The sequence below is a fragment of the Penaeus vannamei genome, chromosome 25, assembly GCF_042767895.1.
Source record: "Penaeus vannamei isolate JL-2024 chromosome 25, ASM4276789v1, whole genome shotgun sequence".
Classification (NCBI taxonomy): Eukaryota; Metazoa; Arthropoda; class Malacostraca; order Decapoda; family Penaeidae; genus Penaeus; species Penaeus vannamei.
The window spans coordinates 25,600,677-25,615,853 of record NC_091573.1 but is presented as its reverse complement, the minus strand read 5'-3'; the positions used below and the strand labels follow the sequence as shown (position 1 = coordinate 25,615,853).

Sequence of the window (15,177 nt, the reverse complement as noted above, 5' to 3'; positions counted from 1 at the left end):
CCCCCAAATCTCCCCCTCTTATCTCTTACCCAAATATACCTTCTTTTCATTCTCATGTTTTAGAAAATGAGTCCACATTCCTCTTTCCATCATTTTTCTTTTTTCCCTTTCAAGAATTTCCTTCTAATTAACTCGTGCATTAATCATTTAAAAAAAACTGAAATTGAGATCATGAAAATTTCTCCTTCTAACATCTATCTACTCAACGTAATTTGGGAAAGACATAATTTAATCAACACACTTTAACAAGACGATGGAAGTGTAATAGCAAATGGATAGATAGATCACCCAGATAGATCGTTATTGGCATGTGCCTGTGACCACGTTCAATTGCTTGTCGTGCATGCAAAGCGCAAGTTCAAATACACGCACAAGTACAGCAACTGAATAAATAACCACTAGGCAAAAAGTAAGAACAAGACCAAAGTGTAAATGCAAGTGTGTCTAGTAACTTGCGAGTGTGACTGGTTGTGTGTGACCGTGAGTGCGTGTGCATGCGTCCACGATTGTACACCTACATTCGCATGGTGTGTCCAACGAACCACAAACAACAAAGAGACAACCAAAACCTCAACCCTTAATGCCCCCAGGCCACCATGCAAGAGGAACGAACAGCGGCTCTGCATCCGAATCAATGGCCGACCTTGACCAGCGAAAACGGGTCTGACAAGATGACGTCGACGTAAGAACAAAAAAAATATATGTTAGTCAACCCGTGCCACTCTGCTGGTGAGTAAGCGCTGCTTGTGCTTGTAGTTGTGGGAGTGAGAGTGGGACTGGGAGTAAGAGCGAGAGCGAAAATGCCATGCGGAGAGTGATATGGGAGTTGCGAAATAGGTAGATAGAGATAGATAGATAGATAGATAGATAGATAGATAGATAGATAGATAGATAGATAGATAGATAGATAGATAGATAGATAGATAGATAGATAGATATATAGATAGATAGATAGATAGATGAGTCAGGAGAGAAGTGAGCGAGAGAGAGAGAGAGAGAGAGAGAGAGAGAGAGAGAGAGAGAGAGAGAGTGAGAGAGAGAGAGAGAGAGAGAGAGAGAGAGAGAGAGAGAGAGAGAGAAAATGAATGTGTCAGCATGATTTGGAACTAGCCTACCGCCATCAAGTCACCTGGAACTTATCACCCACGCCTATCACAATTTATCTAACCAACCCTTTTATCAGCACACACCACAGCTCATCCAGCGCAAACATTTCCAACTGATCTTATCCGATCTACTCACGAGACAACCATCCGTCCGAGATGCTTACCTGGAAAGAGAAAGAAAAAAATAGAAAGGTTACGGCAAATAAAAGCAGGATCTAGAGAAAACCATTCCTGAACACAGGAAGGATATGGCAAAAAAGAAAGATTTATAGCAAATCATTCATGAACACAGAAAGGCCATGGCAAATAAGTTATGAAAAAAAGGTTATGGCAAGTTTCTAGCAAATCATCCATAAACACAGAAAGGTTATCAAAAATCATTCATGAACAAAGGAGGGTTATGGCAAACCATAAAGGCCATGGCAAACCATTCATAAACAAAAAGTTATGGCAAACCGTCCATGGAGGTTACGACAAATAAATCATCATAAATAAATCAACCAATATAGACAATACATTAAAATAATAATAATAATAAAATATCGATATGGAACCAAACCTCTCAGAAACTTTCCTCTCAGCTACCGTTCACTCTCCCTTTCCCTTTCTCTCTTTCCCCCTACCACTCCCACTCCCCCTCCTGAACTCTATACCTGCCTCCTTCCCCCCTTCTCTCTGTCTCTGTCCCTGTCCCTGTCCCTGTCCCTGACCCTGACCCTGTCCCTGTCCCTGACCCTGTCCCTCTCCTCCTCCCTCCCTCCCCATTCCCCCTCCCCGGCTTCACTCCCCTTCCCACCCAGCGACGATAAGCGCTATCGGCCGCCCTTTCCACCACGCGCCGCAGACCTAAACACACCTCTTGATCGCCATTCACACCCACCCTTATCTCGCTTTATCTTATTAAGAGATAACATAAGCTAACGTTGGCAAATGGATAAGCGATCACACATTGATTAGAATAAATGTTTGTGTTTTAGAAGCCCTCTCCGCTGCTCAATTCCTTTAATCACACGTCAGAAATTAGTGATTTAAATTAAATACAAAATATAGATGAAAGAAATGTAAATTAATATTTAAAAAAACCTTCATATATAAAAAATAAAAGAATTAAAAAAATATATATATGCTGTTTGACGAATACCTTTAACCTTATATCTACACTAGAAAATCAATATAATATTCTTTCAATTAATTAATTAATATAAAAACACACTGTAAATTTATGCACATACCGAGGCATATTGTCTCCACTCCACTCACTCACTCACTCTCTCCGAAACACACACACACACACACACACACACACACACACACACACACACACACACACACACACACACTCGCACACACACTCGCACACACACTCGCACACACACTTGCACACACACTTGCACACACACTTGCACTTGCGCACACACATTTGGAATTAATGGTGAACATATTGCAACTTCGTTGTTCCTGTTGCACACACAATTGTACTTGCGCACACACACTTGCACACACACTTGCACTTGCGCACACACATTTGGAATTCATGGTGAACATATTGCAACTTCGTTGTTCCTGTTGCACACACACACACACACACACACACACACACACACACACACACACACACACACACACACACACACACACACACACACACACACACACACACACACTCACTCACACTCACACTCTCTCATTCATTCTCTCACGCACTCACACTCTATCACACTCACTCACACACTCTCACACTCACTCACTCACTCACTCACTCACTCACTCACTCACACCCTCTCTCTCACGGGGGCCACATGAGCATCCGGCCCCACAGCGCCCTCATCTGCATGGGAACGGCCCTCCCTCCGCCACGACCTTGGCCGCATGCACGCGGGACATTTTCGACGCTGACCTATTAAAGGCAGCATACGCATATTAACCATGCAAGCGCACACGCTGGCATGCAGGGAAGCACCCACGCATGCCACTCGCGCTCACGCACAGGAACAGAACAAAGAACAGAGCAGAACATAAAACAAAACACGCACACACACATGCACACGCGACCGCACGCGCGCACACGCACGCACGCACACATACAGAGAGAGAGAGAGAGGTAGACAGAGAGAGAGAGAGTGGGAGACAGAGAGAGAGAGAGGGAGGGAGACATAGAGAGAGAGAGAGAGAAAATAGACGTACAGTACACACACAATTATAAAAAGCGATGACACGTTCACTTTCTCTCCTTTGTCTTCTATCCTTCTGGGAACGCCCCCCCCCCCCCGCGCACCCTCCTCTCGGGCTGGGCCTTCCACATTCCGAATAGCGGCACTCCCCCTTCCCTCCTCCGATGCCTCTCTTCTTCCTATCCTCTTCTCTCTTCACTCCTATTCACCCGTCCCTTTCCCTTCCTCGTCCAATCTCCCTCTATCCTTCTACCCTTCTCTCCTCTTTCCTTTTCTTGAATTCACTCTCTCTTCCCTCTATCCTCTCTTTCTCTTACGTACCCCTCTCTCTCTCTCTCTTTTCCTTTACCCACTCTTTCCCTATTCCCCAATTCCCCAATCCACTCCCTTCCCCTTTCCCTTCCCCCTCTTCTTCTTCCCTCCCTTCCTCTACCCTCTCCCATCCTTTTCTCCCTCCCCCTTTCCCCTCTCTCCCTTTACCCACTCCCTCCCTTCCCCTTCCTGTCCGCAGTGCCGTCACTCAGGTGCAACTCTCGGCGTCAACTCATAGTGTCATCCTCGACAGGCACCGTCATTCAGTCCATCACATGACACGGAGAGGGGACAAGTCGAGTATGTCATGGATGCATTACATTTCATACATTTCGTGTGCGTGTGCGTGCGTGTGTCATGACAGTAACAATAGCATTGATACTGCTACTGATAATGACAATGACAACAAAACCAAAAACAACAATAACAATGATAATGAAAATAACTTCGATAATGAAAACAAACAAAGAGAACTTCAGCAACGGCAGCAGTCAGAACATTTGCATAATAGCCCTTTGTCAGTTTTACTTTTGAATTTTTTTCGTAATAAGTCGAGTCGTCAGCGCAAAAAAATCGGACAGCGCGGCGTTCCGGATTCTCTCGTGTCGGGTCGTGTCGCAGGAACGCTCATTACGCCGTGAACTCAGTTAGAACCCGAGTTTTTTCCTACTGGTGTTGTTTATGCTAATACTTTGGCGTTGCTGTTTGTTTATTCTTATAAGTATTTCCCAACTCTCATCACAATATTTCTACGTTTTACTTTCAGTATACAGGTTGATATTCAAAAATCCGGGAACATCTGGACCAAGGGAGTGCCGGATTTTCGAAAATGCCGGCTTTGTGTGATTACAAATGTCTTACGCCTCTTTTCTTTGCTGAATCCATCGGGGGCTATACAGCAGCAAAGAAATGTATGAGCATGGCCCAAAGCTGACTATAGACTCAAGAAAACAGTGGCACATCGACGCCGGAAATCTGAAGGAACCGTAATTTCGACGGCCAGATTTTCTTAATGTTAACCTGTATATGTATGTATGTTTGTATGTATGTATAAACACACGCACACACACACGCACACACACACGCACATACACACACACACACCACAAACACACACATAAAATTGTGTGCGTGTGTGCGTGCGAGTGTGAGTTCGTGTGAATTTCTTTCCTACCGTCGCATCACACCAAGCGGCCGCCTTGAGCCACAGGGAGGAGCGCCCCTGAATGCGGGAAAGTGCGCATCTTTTTCAAGATTTCAGTGTGGGAAGAAGAAGAGGCGATGTGATGGAGACAGAGATGGAGACAGAGAAGGGGGAGGAGGAAGGGGAAAGGGAGGAGAGAGAAAAGGGAGGGGAGGAGGAAGAGGAAAGGGAGGAGAGAGAAAAGGGAGAGGAGGAAGGAGAGGATGGAAATCAGGGAGGGAGGGAGGGAGAAAGAAAGAGAGGGAGAGAGCGAGACAGACACAGACAGAGAGACGGAGGGAAAGGGAGAAGAGGAACGAAAACCACCACGCACACCGCCGCCACGACCAGCAAAGCGACCCAGACCAACCCTGCCGGATAGAGGGAGGATATATATCCCCGAAAGTCATTTTCTTCGACTCAACCCTAGGACAAAATTCCCCCCCCCCCCCCCGACTTTGAAGGAGAGAAAAGAAAGGAGGAGGAGGAGGAGGAGGAGGAGTAGGAAGATAAAAATAAAGACGAAGAAGAGGACGACGGAGGAAGAGGAAGGGGAAGACGAAGTGGACGAAGAGAGAGATAAAAAAATAATAATCTCTTCCATCCCCTGACGAATCCGATTAAACGGCAATCTAGCTTAATGAGAATAATCTAATGCTTCAATGCTTGTTCGAAACCATTTTGCAGAATATGAAGGGAATGTGATTTTTCCACGTGGAGATTGCTACATAACAAAGTAGTCTTTCCTCCCTACGGACGTCGAAATATCAAAACATTTTCACGATGCGGGGAAAGGAGGATTCCTAAACATTCCTGCTGGCCCGTATCTCTCTCTCTCCCTCTCCTTTATTCCCTCATTTTTTGTTCTTCCCTCTTCTTTTCCCCCTTTTTTCTCTTCGCTTCGATTTTTTTTGGCTATTCCCTCCTCTCCCACCCCTGCCCCCCTCACACTTTTTCATTAGAAAACGAACGAAGGAAAAAGGAGGGACATCCAGCCCTTAGGGACGCAGCCGAGCAGGCGGTGTGTGCCCGACAACTGCCGTTCCCTACTTCCCTATGCACGCTGCCGTCGGACGCAATGGAGGCGGCGTCCCCATGCTACTATCCCTGTGGCACCCTCCCCCCCCCCCTCCGCCATGGCACTTCACGCATGGCATTACCCGCACTCCCTTTCTTTCCTCCCTGCTTCCTAACATCTCACCTCAAGTCTTCTCTCCTTTCTCTTCTCTTCTCTCCTCCTCCTCTCGTCCCCACCCCTCTCTCCCCTCCTCTCTTCCCCTCCTCTCCGCTCTTCCCTACCTCTCTTGCCCTCCTCTTCTTCACACCTCGAATTTCCCTTCTCTCCACTCCTCTCCTCCCCACCCTCTCTCTCCCTCCTCTCGTCCCCACCCCTCTCTCCCCCTCCTCTCGTCCCCACCCCCTCTCTCCCTCCTCTCGTCCCCATCCCTCTCTCCCTCCTCTCGTCCCCACCCCTCTCTCCCTGCCTCTCGTCCCCACCCCCTCTCTCCCCTCCTCCTCGTCCCCTCTCTCCCTCCTCTCGTCCCCACCCCTCTCTCCCTCCTCTCGTCCACTCCCCTCTCCTCCTCTCTTCCACTCCCCTCTCTTCTCTCCTCCCTGTACCCTAAAGTCTAAGTGGCGGGCGATCCCTATATCATGACGAGGCCATTAATGTGTACTTCCTGCGAGAGCACATCTGCACAGTTTAGCTGGCATTCACTCGCTCAACCGTGAGTACACTTGTTCTCGCTCTTGTTCTTTCTCTCTCTGCTTCTTGTTCTCTATTTCTCTCTCTGCTTCTTGTTCTCTCTTTTTCTCTGCTGCTGTTAATCTCTCTTCTCTTTTCTTTTCCCTTCCCTTTCTCTCTCTCTCTCTTTCTTTTATACATACACATACATATACCCCTCTCCTCCACACACAAACATACATCTCTACTTGCCTTTGTATAATAAATATTGTTATCTATTTAAAGCTCCCACTCCAACTTTCTTTTTCAACATCCTACCATCTACAGCCAGATCCACCTCCACCTCAATTTCTACTTTTCCCTTCCTCTCCCTAGTGCCCCTTTCTATCCCCCCACCTGCCCCTTCCCATCCCCCCTGCCCTTCCTCTTCCCCCCTGCCCCTCCTCTTCCCCCCAGCCCCTACCTCTCCCCCCCCTGCCCCTACACCTCTCTCCTCCCCCCTGCCCCTACCTCTCCCCCCCTTGCCCCTACCTCTCCCCCCCTGCCCCCTACCTCTCCCCCCCTGCCCCTACCTCTCCCCCCTTGCCCCTACCTCTCCCCCCTGCCTCTACCTCCCCCCTGCCCCTACCTCTCCCCCTCTGCCCCTACCTCTCCCACACCCCTGCCCCTACCTCTACCCCCTGCCCCTACCTCTCCCCCCTTCCCCTACCTCTCCCCCCTGCCCCTACCTCTCCCCCCTGCCCCCTACCTCTCTCCCCCTGCCCCTACCTCTCCCCCCTGCCCCTACCTCTCCCCCCCTGCCCCCTACCTCTCCCCCCTGCCCCCTACCTCTGCCCCCCTGCCCCTACTTCTCCCCCCTGCCCCTTCCTCTCCCTCCCCCCCTCTTCCCCCCTCTTCCCCCCTCTCATTAGCTCATGGATTCATCTCCTTCAGCATTTGCAAGTCATTAGCGCAAGTTGTCGTGGCAAATGGCTGCATTATGATAACGAGTGCTAATTAGCGACGAGGGGCCGACGGGGGGGAGTGGAGAGGGGAGATAAGGTTCGAGCTTGGCCAGCAGTGCCCTATTCTTCTCCCTTCTTCAGGTACGTCCTCTCGAGACGCTCGGTGCATCGTAAGAGATTTTCTCTCTCTCTCTCTCTCTCTCTCTCTCTCTCTCTCTCTCTCTCTCTCTCTCTCTCTCTCTCTCTCTCTCTCTCTCTCTCTCTCTCTCTCTCTCTCTCTTTCTCTTTCTCTTTCTCACTCTCTTTTCTCTCTCTCTCTCTCTCTCTCTCTCTCTCTCTCTCTCTCTCTCTCTCTCTCTCTCTCTTTCTCTCTCTTTCTCTCTTTCTCATTTTTTTCTCTCTCTTTCTCTCTTTATCGTTTTTTTTCTCTCTCTCTTTCTCTCTCTCTCTCTTTCTCTTTCTCGTTCTCTTTCTTTCTCTCTTTCTCTTTCTTTCTCTTTCTTTCTCTCTTTCTCTTTCTCTCTCTCTCATCTTTCCTTCCTTGTTCCCTCTTTTTTTCTTTCTTTTTTTCCATGCAACTTTGCTTCCTTATTATCCGTCTGAACTCATTCTTCCTCCTCTTGATTTGTGGTCTTTTCTCGCTCGATCTAAATCTTATCTTTCTCCTTCTCCTCCTCCTCCTCCTTCTACTTCTCCTAACCTTCCTTTTCCTTCTCCTTCTTCTTCTTCTCCTTCTCCTTCTCCTTCTTCTCCTTCTCGTCCTTCTCCTTCTCCTTCTCTCGTGGCTTTTCTCCTCGCTTCCCCATTTGTTTAGAATTCCTTCCCTTCGTCGCCAATCAGTCAATCTGTCAGTCATTCACGCCGTCTATGCAACTCATGGAACTCGTGCAGCGGCCCTCTCTCTTTCTCTATCTCCCCGTTACCCTCCCTTTCCCTCTCCCTCATTCTCTATCTGCCAGTCCCATTCTCCCATCATTCTCCTTTTCTCCATGTCTTTCTTCCTCTCTTCCCTCCTACTTTCCTCCATCTCTCTGCCTCTCCCTCTATCTCTCCTTCCCTTTCTCTATCTCCTCTGAGCTCTCCCTCTCGCTCTGTCCCTCTTCTTCTCCCTCTTCCATTACCACCTATTAGGTAAATAAGGTTGGCGGTAAAACACAGTTACGATGCACCTCGTTATTTTCCTGCCGTTCATTCGTTCGTTCGTCGGTTCCTTGGTTTTTTCGTCCGTCAGTTCGTGCGTGCGTGCGTTCATTCGTTCGCCCGTGCGTGCGTTAAGTGTACTACCAATCCCGCACTGCATCTCCCGAGCAACGCCGCATAACCCAATTACCTCTCGACGCCCGCAAACATGACGTCGCAACCACATGATGTTTTCTCATCGCACACCCATACACCCTCGTCAACAGCAGCATCCCACCCCCACCCCCTTCCCCACCCCCTACAAGTCTCCAACCATGCAACGCAGAGTTCTTAATCGCGGGGACTCGCGGGTAATTCATCACCAGCCAATGAAACTGAGAATAAAGAAGACGAATAAAGATGTAGATCGGGAGGAAGAAGAAGAATAACAACAACAACAGGAGGAGGAGGAGGAGGAGACGGAGGAAAAGGAAAAGGAAGGAGGAGAAGGTAAACGGGAGCAGGAGTAGGCGCAAAATCAGGAACAGGGGCAGGAGTAGTAGAAGTACGAGTAGGAGTAGGGGCAGGAGCAGCAGGAGTGGGAGCAATGGGAATAAGAGGAGTTGGAGTTGGAGTAGGAGAAGGAGTAGGAGGAGCAGGAATAAAAAGAGTAAGACGAGAAACAAAGGGAATCGAAAAGGGCGCGAATAAAAACAGGCCCCCAGCGACGCAGTTCCCGACGCGAGCGCCGAAGGGGTGATTCACTCGGGCCGCGCAAGTGACTCGTCGGGGGAGGGAGGCTGCCGCTCTCTCGCGCCCGACACGACCCCGAGGCGAGGAGGGCCTGCAGGGAGACCTATTCGCCGGCGTGCCAAAGAGCGCTGTGTCAAATTCATCCTAATGAGGGAAGAGAGCCGCAGGGAGGGGATCAAAGGGAGGGAAGAAAGGGGGGAGTTAGGGCGGGTACTTACCCCCCCCATCCCCAAATCTCCCTCTTTTCCCTCTTCTATCCCTTCCCCTCCCTCACCCTTCCCCTTCCATCCCTCCCCCATCTCCTTCCCCTAACTCCACCTACCTCCCTCACCCCCTCCCTACCCTCTCCCCCTCCCTCCCCTCACCCCCTCCCTTCCCTCTCCCCCTCCCTTCCTTCTCCCCCTCCCTTCCCTCACCCCCTCCCTTCCCTCACCCCCTCCCTTCCCTCACCCCCTCCCTTCCCTCACTCCCTCCCCCCCGCCCCACGAGATTAAAGCTAATTTCTTCCATCGCCGTGTTGACTGTCTCCTTGCCTCCGCTCCGCCGCTGCCTCTCCGCCCCCGATTACAGCGAATGAGCCGGAGGTACATCGATACAGGGTCGTTTCGTGAAGACGGAGGGAGGGAGGGAGGGAAGGAGGGAGGGAGGAAGAGGGAACATCGAGGGAGGGAAAGAGGGAGAGAGGGAGGGATGAAAGGAAAGAGAGAGAGGGGGTGATTGGGATAAGGGAGGGAACATTGAGGAAGGGATAGAAAGAAGGAGGGAGAGGGAGGGGAGGTTCGAGGGAGAGAGGGAATATCGAGGGAGGGATGAAAGGAAGGGGATAGAGGGGGTTGGGAGAAGGGAAGGAACACTGAGGGAAAGGTAGAAAGACGGGGAAAGAGGAGGGAGGGAGGGAGGGAGGGAGGGAGGAAGAAGGAGAGAGGGAGGGAACAATAGCAATCACGAAGACGTAGAGAGCGCCGAGTCGTGCAATTATTGGCGACGAATGCGGTGTCAATTGACAGATAATTACGCGATCAACTCAACCCTATAGCGCTGCATTCAACATCTACCTCCCACCCCCTTCGCCCCTCTTGTTGGGTTATGCTTGTTTTTCTTTTCTTTTCTTTTCTTCTATCTCATTTGATTTATTTACTTATCTATTCATTTATATATTCATTTATCTTATTTCTTATGTCTTTTTCTCTCTTTTCGCTGAGGAAATAAAAACATAAATCCTTAACCAAAAATCATCATGATTACACCAATACTAAAACCAAAATTACTGATAAACAAACAAACAAACAAACAAACAAAAACATCAAAACAGAAAAACAAATCGCTCACTCCCCGTCCCACCCTCACTCCGCCCACAATCCCGCCCACACAACAGCCCGCCCATTGATCCCGCCCACCCACCAGCTCGCCCATTGATCCCGCCCACCCACCAGCCCGCCCATTCCTCCCGCCCACCCACCAGCCCGCCCATTCCTCCCGCCCACCCACCAGCTCGCCCATTCATCCCGCCCGCAATATCCACGAGGCAAATCTTTCCCATCACCATCCCCGTGCTGATGCGTTCGGCCGTCGCTCATCCTCCCATCCGCTCGCAAGGATGTCCTGTTGCCGATCGTCTTTTCTTTTTTTCTCTTCTCTCTTCCCTCTTCACCTTTCCCTTTCTGTGTCTCTTCTCAAGTGATCTTTTCTCGTGAGGGTTTTGACATCGCCATCGCACAAAATCACTACCATCTTCAATGCATCACCATCGTCACTGCATCGCCAAATGTCACAGCATCACCATCTTTACAGGATCACCATTTTTACAGCATCACCATCGTCACAGTATCACCATCTTCTGAGCATCACCACCTTTACAGCATCACCATCTTCCGAGCATCACTATCTTCAGAGCATCACTATCGTCACAGTATCACCATCTTCAGAGCATCACCATCTTTACAGCATCACCATCTTTACAGCATCACCCTCGTCACAGTATCACCATTGTCACTGCATCACCATCGTCACAGCATCACCATCGTCACAGTATCACCATCTTTACAGCATCATCATCTTTACAGCATCATCATCGTCACAATATCCCCATCTTCAGAGCATCACCATCTTTACAGCATCGCCATCTTCACAGTACCACCATCGCCACTGCATCACCATCGTCACACCATCCAGCCACAAAACTCAAATGCTGTACACTAAAACTAACTAGAGGAAAATAAAAACTCCAAACAATCGCACGACCAGAAACAAACACATCAAACAAAAAAGAAAACCAATAAAAGATAAGCATTAGAGAAAAGGCATGTGCCCCATTACCCCTCACCCCCCCTTCCCCCTCGCCCTGCAAATGTCAGAAAAGCACACACCCTTCTTCCCTCTCTCACTCACACGCTGCAATACTCGCCTCCTTCCTTCCTTCCCTTCTTTATTTCTTTGTTTCTTTCCTCCTCCTCCTCCCTCCCTCCCTCCCTCCCTCCCTCCCTCCCTCCCTCCCTCCCTCCCTCCCTCCCTCCCTCCCTCCTTTCTTTCTTCCTATTTTTCTTTCTTTCTTCCTTCCCTCCCTCTTTCCTTCCCGAGCCAGTGTGGGAAGGAAGGAAGGAGAGAGGAAACAAAGTGCTTCATAAAATTAAACAACTGCAGAACAAGAACAAGGGGAAATCAGGAGGGGAGGAGGAAAGGCTGCGAGGAAGAACAGGGGAAGGGAGTCTGAGGAGGAGGAGGAGGAGGAGGGAAGGTGAGGGGATATTAGGAGGGAGGGAGAGCGAAGGAGGGAGAGAGAGAGAAAGGGGGAGGGAGAGAAGGAGAGGAGAGAAAGAGAGTAGAGGCAAGGAGGGAAGGATGGAGGAGAAAAGGAGGGAAAGTGGGAGAGGGAGAGTGTGAGGAAAGGAGATTGGAGAAAAGGAGGGAAAGAGGAAAAAAGGGGGATGGTAAAAGAAGAGGCAATAGGGCAGACGCTGGGGAGGGGGGTGAAAGGTAAGAAAGGTAAAAGAAAAAGGAGAGGGAGAAAAAAAGAAAAGAGGAGCGCGAGACAAGGAGGAGACGAAAGAGAGGAACGGAGCTCCCTCCCCCACCCACTCCCGACCCCCCTTAGGGCACAGAAGCGGAGGAGAGGAGAACTCCTTTTGAGGACGTCATTAGAGCAGCAAGGACGTCAAGGCACCGGTGATTATGTCCGCCCAGACGAGAGTCCTTACACTTGCCTCTCCCCTCTCCTCCCTTCCTTCCCCTCCCCTTCCTTTCCCTCCTCACTCCAACCTCCTGCTTCCATCCATCACCAACACCACCCCCTTTCCTTCCATTTCCTTTCCTTTTTTACTTTCCTTTTCAATCTTTTCCTTTCCTATTGTTTTTTCTTTCCTTTTCTATCTTTTCCTTTCCTGTTTTTTTCCTTTCCTTTCCTTTCCTTTCCTTTCCTATCATTTCCTTTCTCTCTCTCCTACCCACAGTTTCGATCCTTTCTTCACCCCCCACTCACTTTCTCATTTCTTTCCCCCCTACCTCCTATTTTTATTACTTCCCTCTTACCTCTTCTCATCCTCTCTCATCCCTTACCCTCTTGGCAATCCAGGGGAAGAGGGGAAGAGAAGGAAGGAAAGACGCAGGGCACGGAGGGAGAGAGAGAGAGATGAGGGAGAAAGGGAGAGATGAGGGAGAAAGGAAGAGATGAGGGAGAAAGGAAGAGATGAGGGAGAAAGGGAGAGATGAGGGAGAAAGGAAGAGATGAGGGAGAAAGGAAGAGATGAGGGAGAAAGGAAGAGATGAGGGAGAAAGGAAGAGATGAGGGAGAAAGGAAGAGATGAGGGAGAAAGGAAGAGATGAGGGAGAAAGGAAGAGATGAGGGAGAAAGGAAGAGATGAGGGAGAAAGGAAGAGATGAGGGAGAAAGGAAGAGATGAGGGAGAAAGGAAGAGATGAGGGAGAAAGGGAGATGAGGGAGAAATGAAGAGATGAGGGAGAAATGAAGAGATGAGGGAGAAAGGGAGAGATGAGGGAAGAAGGGGGAGATAAGGAAGGGAGGGTGCGAAGAAGGAAGAGGAGAGGTAAAGAGAATCGAATAAGAGACAGACACACAGACATACGAGGCACTTGGGTAGCCTCCGAGATCCCCGCAGCCTCATCATCTCCACGCCCTCGCCCATTCTACTCGCTGAGCGTTCCGTGACACAACGATCATCTTATGCAACGGCGTCGCTCTCCTCCTCTCAAGGTCGTGAGTGTTGGGGCATTCGTACCCGACAAGCCGAAGCTAACTCACAATCACACTCACGCATAAAGTTCTCGCAGTCACTTACTAATTCCCACAGACACCCACATACGTTCCTAAAGTCACATACACTTAGAAATTATCGCAAAAACTCACACTCACACTTACTCACACATTCTCACTACACTCACACTAACACACAAATTCTCACTGCACTCACAAATTCTCACAAACACTTACACTCACTACTCACAAATACTCGCAAACACTCGCACTCATACTCACAAATTCTCACAAAGGCTTACACTCGCTCACGAATATTCATACTCACTTACAAATTCTCGCAAAGACTCAGAGTCATCCACATTTTTCGCATACACTCACACTCACTCACAAATTCTCACAAACCACTTGCAACAGAAAGCTACATACTCGTATACGACCCAGGCACAACGGGCCGTGTGCAAACAAACAATTCTAACCGATACCCACTCCACACTCACTTCCGGGCCCACTCCCTCCCTCCCTCTCTCCCTCTCTCTCTCTCTGCTTTTCCCTTACCCTTTTCCCCTCTCTTAAACCTCGTCTCTCTTGTTTACTTCCTCCTCTGCTCTATCCACTATCATTTTCATCCTTTTCACTCCCCCTCCTTTCTTCCATCCTCTCTCTCCTTCCAACCTGTCGTCTTCACCCCTCCTCCCTCTCCCCTCCCTTCTTCCTTCCTTCCTGCTCCTCCCTCCACCCTCCACCCTCTTCCCTCTCTCCTCTTTCCACTTCCTCCCTCTCATCTCTCCTCTTTCCCCTTCTCCCCTCTCATCTCTCCCCTCCCCCACTTTCATCTCTCCCTCCCCTCTCCTCTCACCCACTCCCTTTTCTCTCTTCCACCTCTTCCCCCTTTATCTACGCTCACGCTCAACGCCCGCTCCCCCACAGCTCCTCAAAAATTCACGCCCATATAGAGTAAAATTACGAATGAGATCATCTCCCTTGCGAGGAAGGGGAAGGAACCCATTTGCTGTAAATGGAGTAAGAGTAGAAAGAAGGAAGGAAGGAAAGGGGGAGAAGAGGAAGGAGAATGGGGAAAGAAAGTAAGGAGAAAGGGGAAAGGAAATAAGGAGAAAGAGGGAAGGAAGTAAGGAGAAAGAGGAAAGGAAGTAAGGAGAAAGAGGAAAGGAAGTAAGAAATAGGGGGAAATGAGAGATAGGAAAAAAGGTAAGGAAAGAAGGAAAATGGGGGAAAGGAGGAAATAAGAGAAGGAAAAGGGGAAATTAAACAAGGGAAAAAGGGGAAAGGAAGGCAGGAAAAAGAGGATATGAAAGATGGAAAAGGGGAGAATGAGGGAAGAAAATATAAAAAGGTAGAAAATGTTAAGGGGAGAGGAGGAAGGAAAATGAGAAAAAGATGAAGTGAGAAAATAGTTAGACGACAACAGGAAGAAGAGGACAAAAAGAGGAGAAAGTAAGAAGAGACAGCAAAGTGAGAGCCTGGATGGGAGGAGGGGGTATAGGGGGGGGGGGGGTATACAGCCCAAGGGCGACGGGGAAGGAAATTAACGTCAAACTCTCCTCGCCGGCGTCAAAGGGAAGACAAAGACCCGAGACTCTTGTCCCATTTTACGAAGGCGCTGAAAGGAGCACGAGGCAAAACTCACTTCATTCAAGCTCTCCGCCAGGCAGTGAGCCTGTCAGCCAGTCTGTCTGCT

The 15,177-nt window shown here is 49.4% G+C and overlaps 1 protein-coding gene across 21 annotated transcripts in view; it reads right to left on the bottom strand.

Annotated features, from left to right (window-relative positions):
* Positions 1-15,177, bottom strand: part of Klc (kinesin light chain) — a 181,350-nt gene that overhangs the window by 99,105 nt on the left and 67,068 nt on the right. The gene's annotated exons all lie outside the window — the stretch shown is intronic.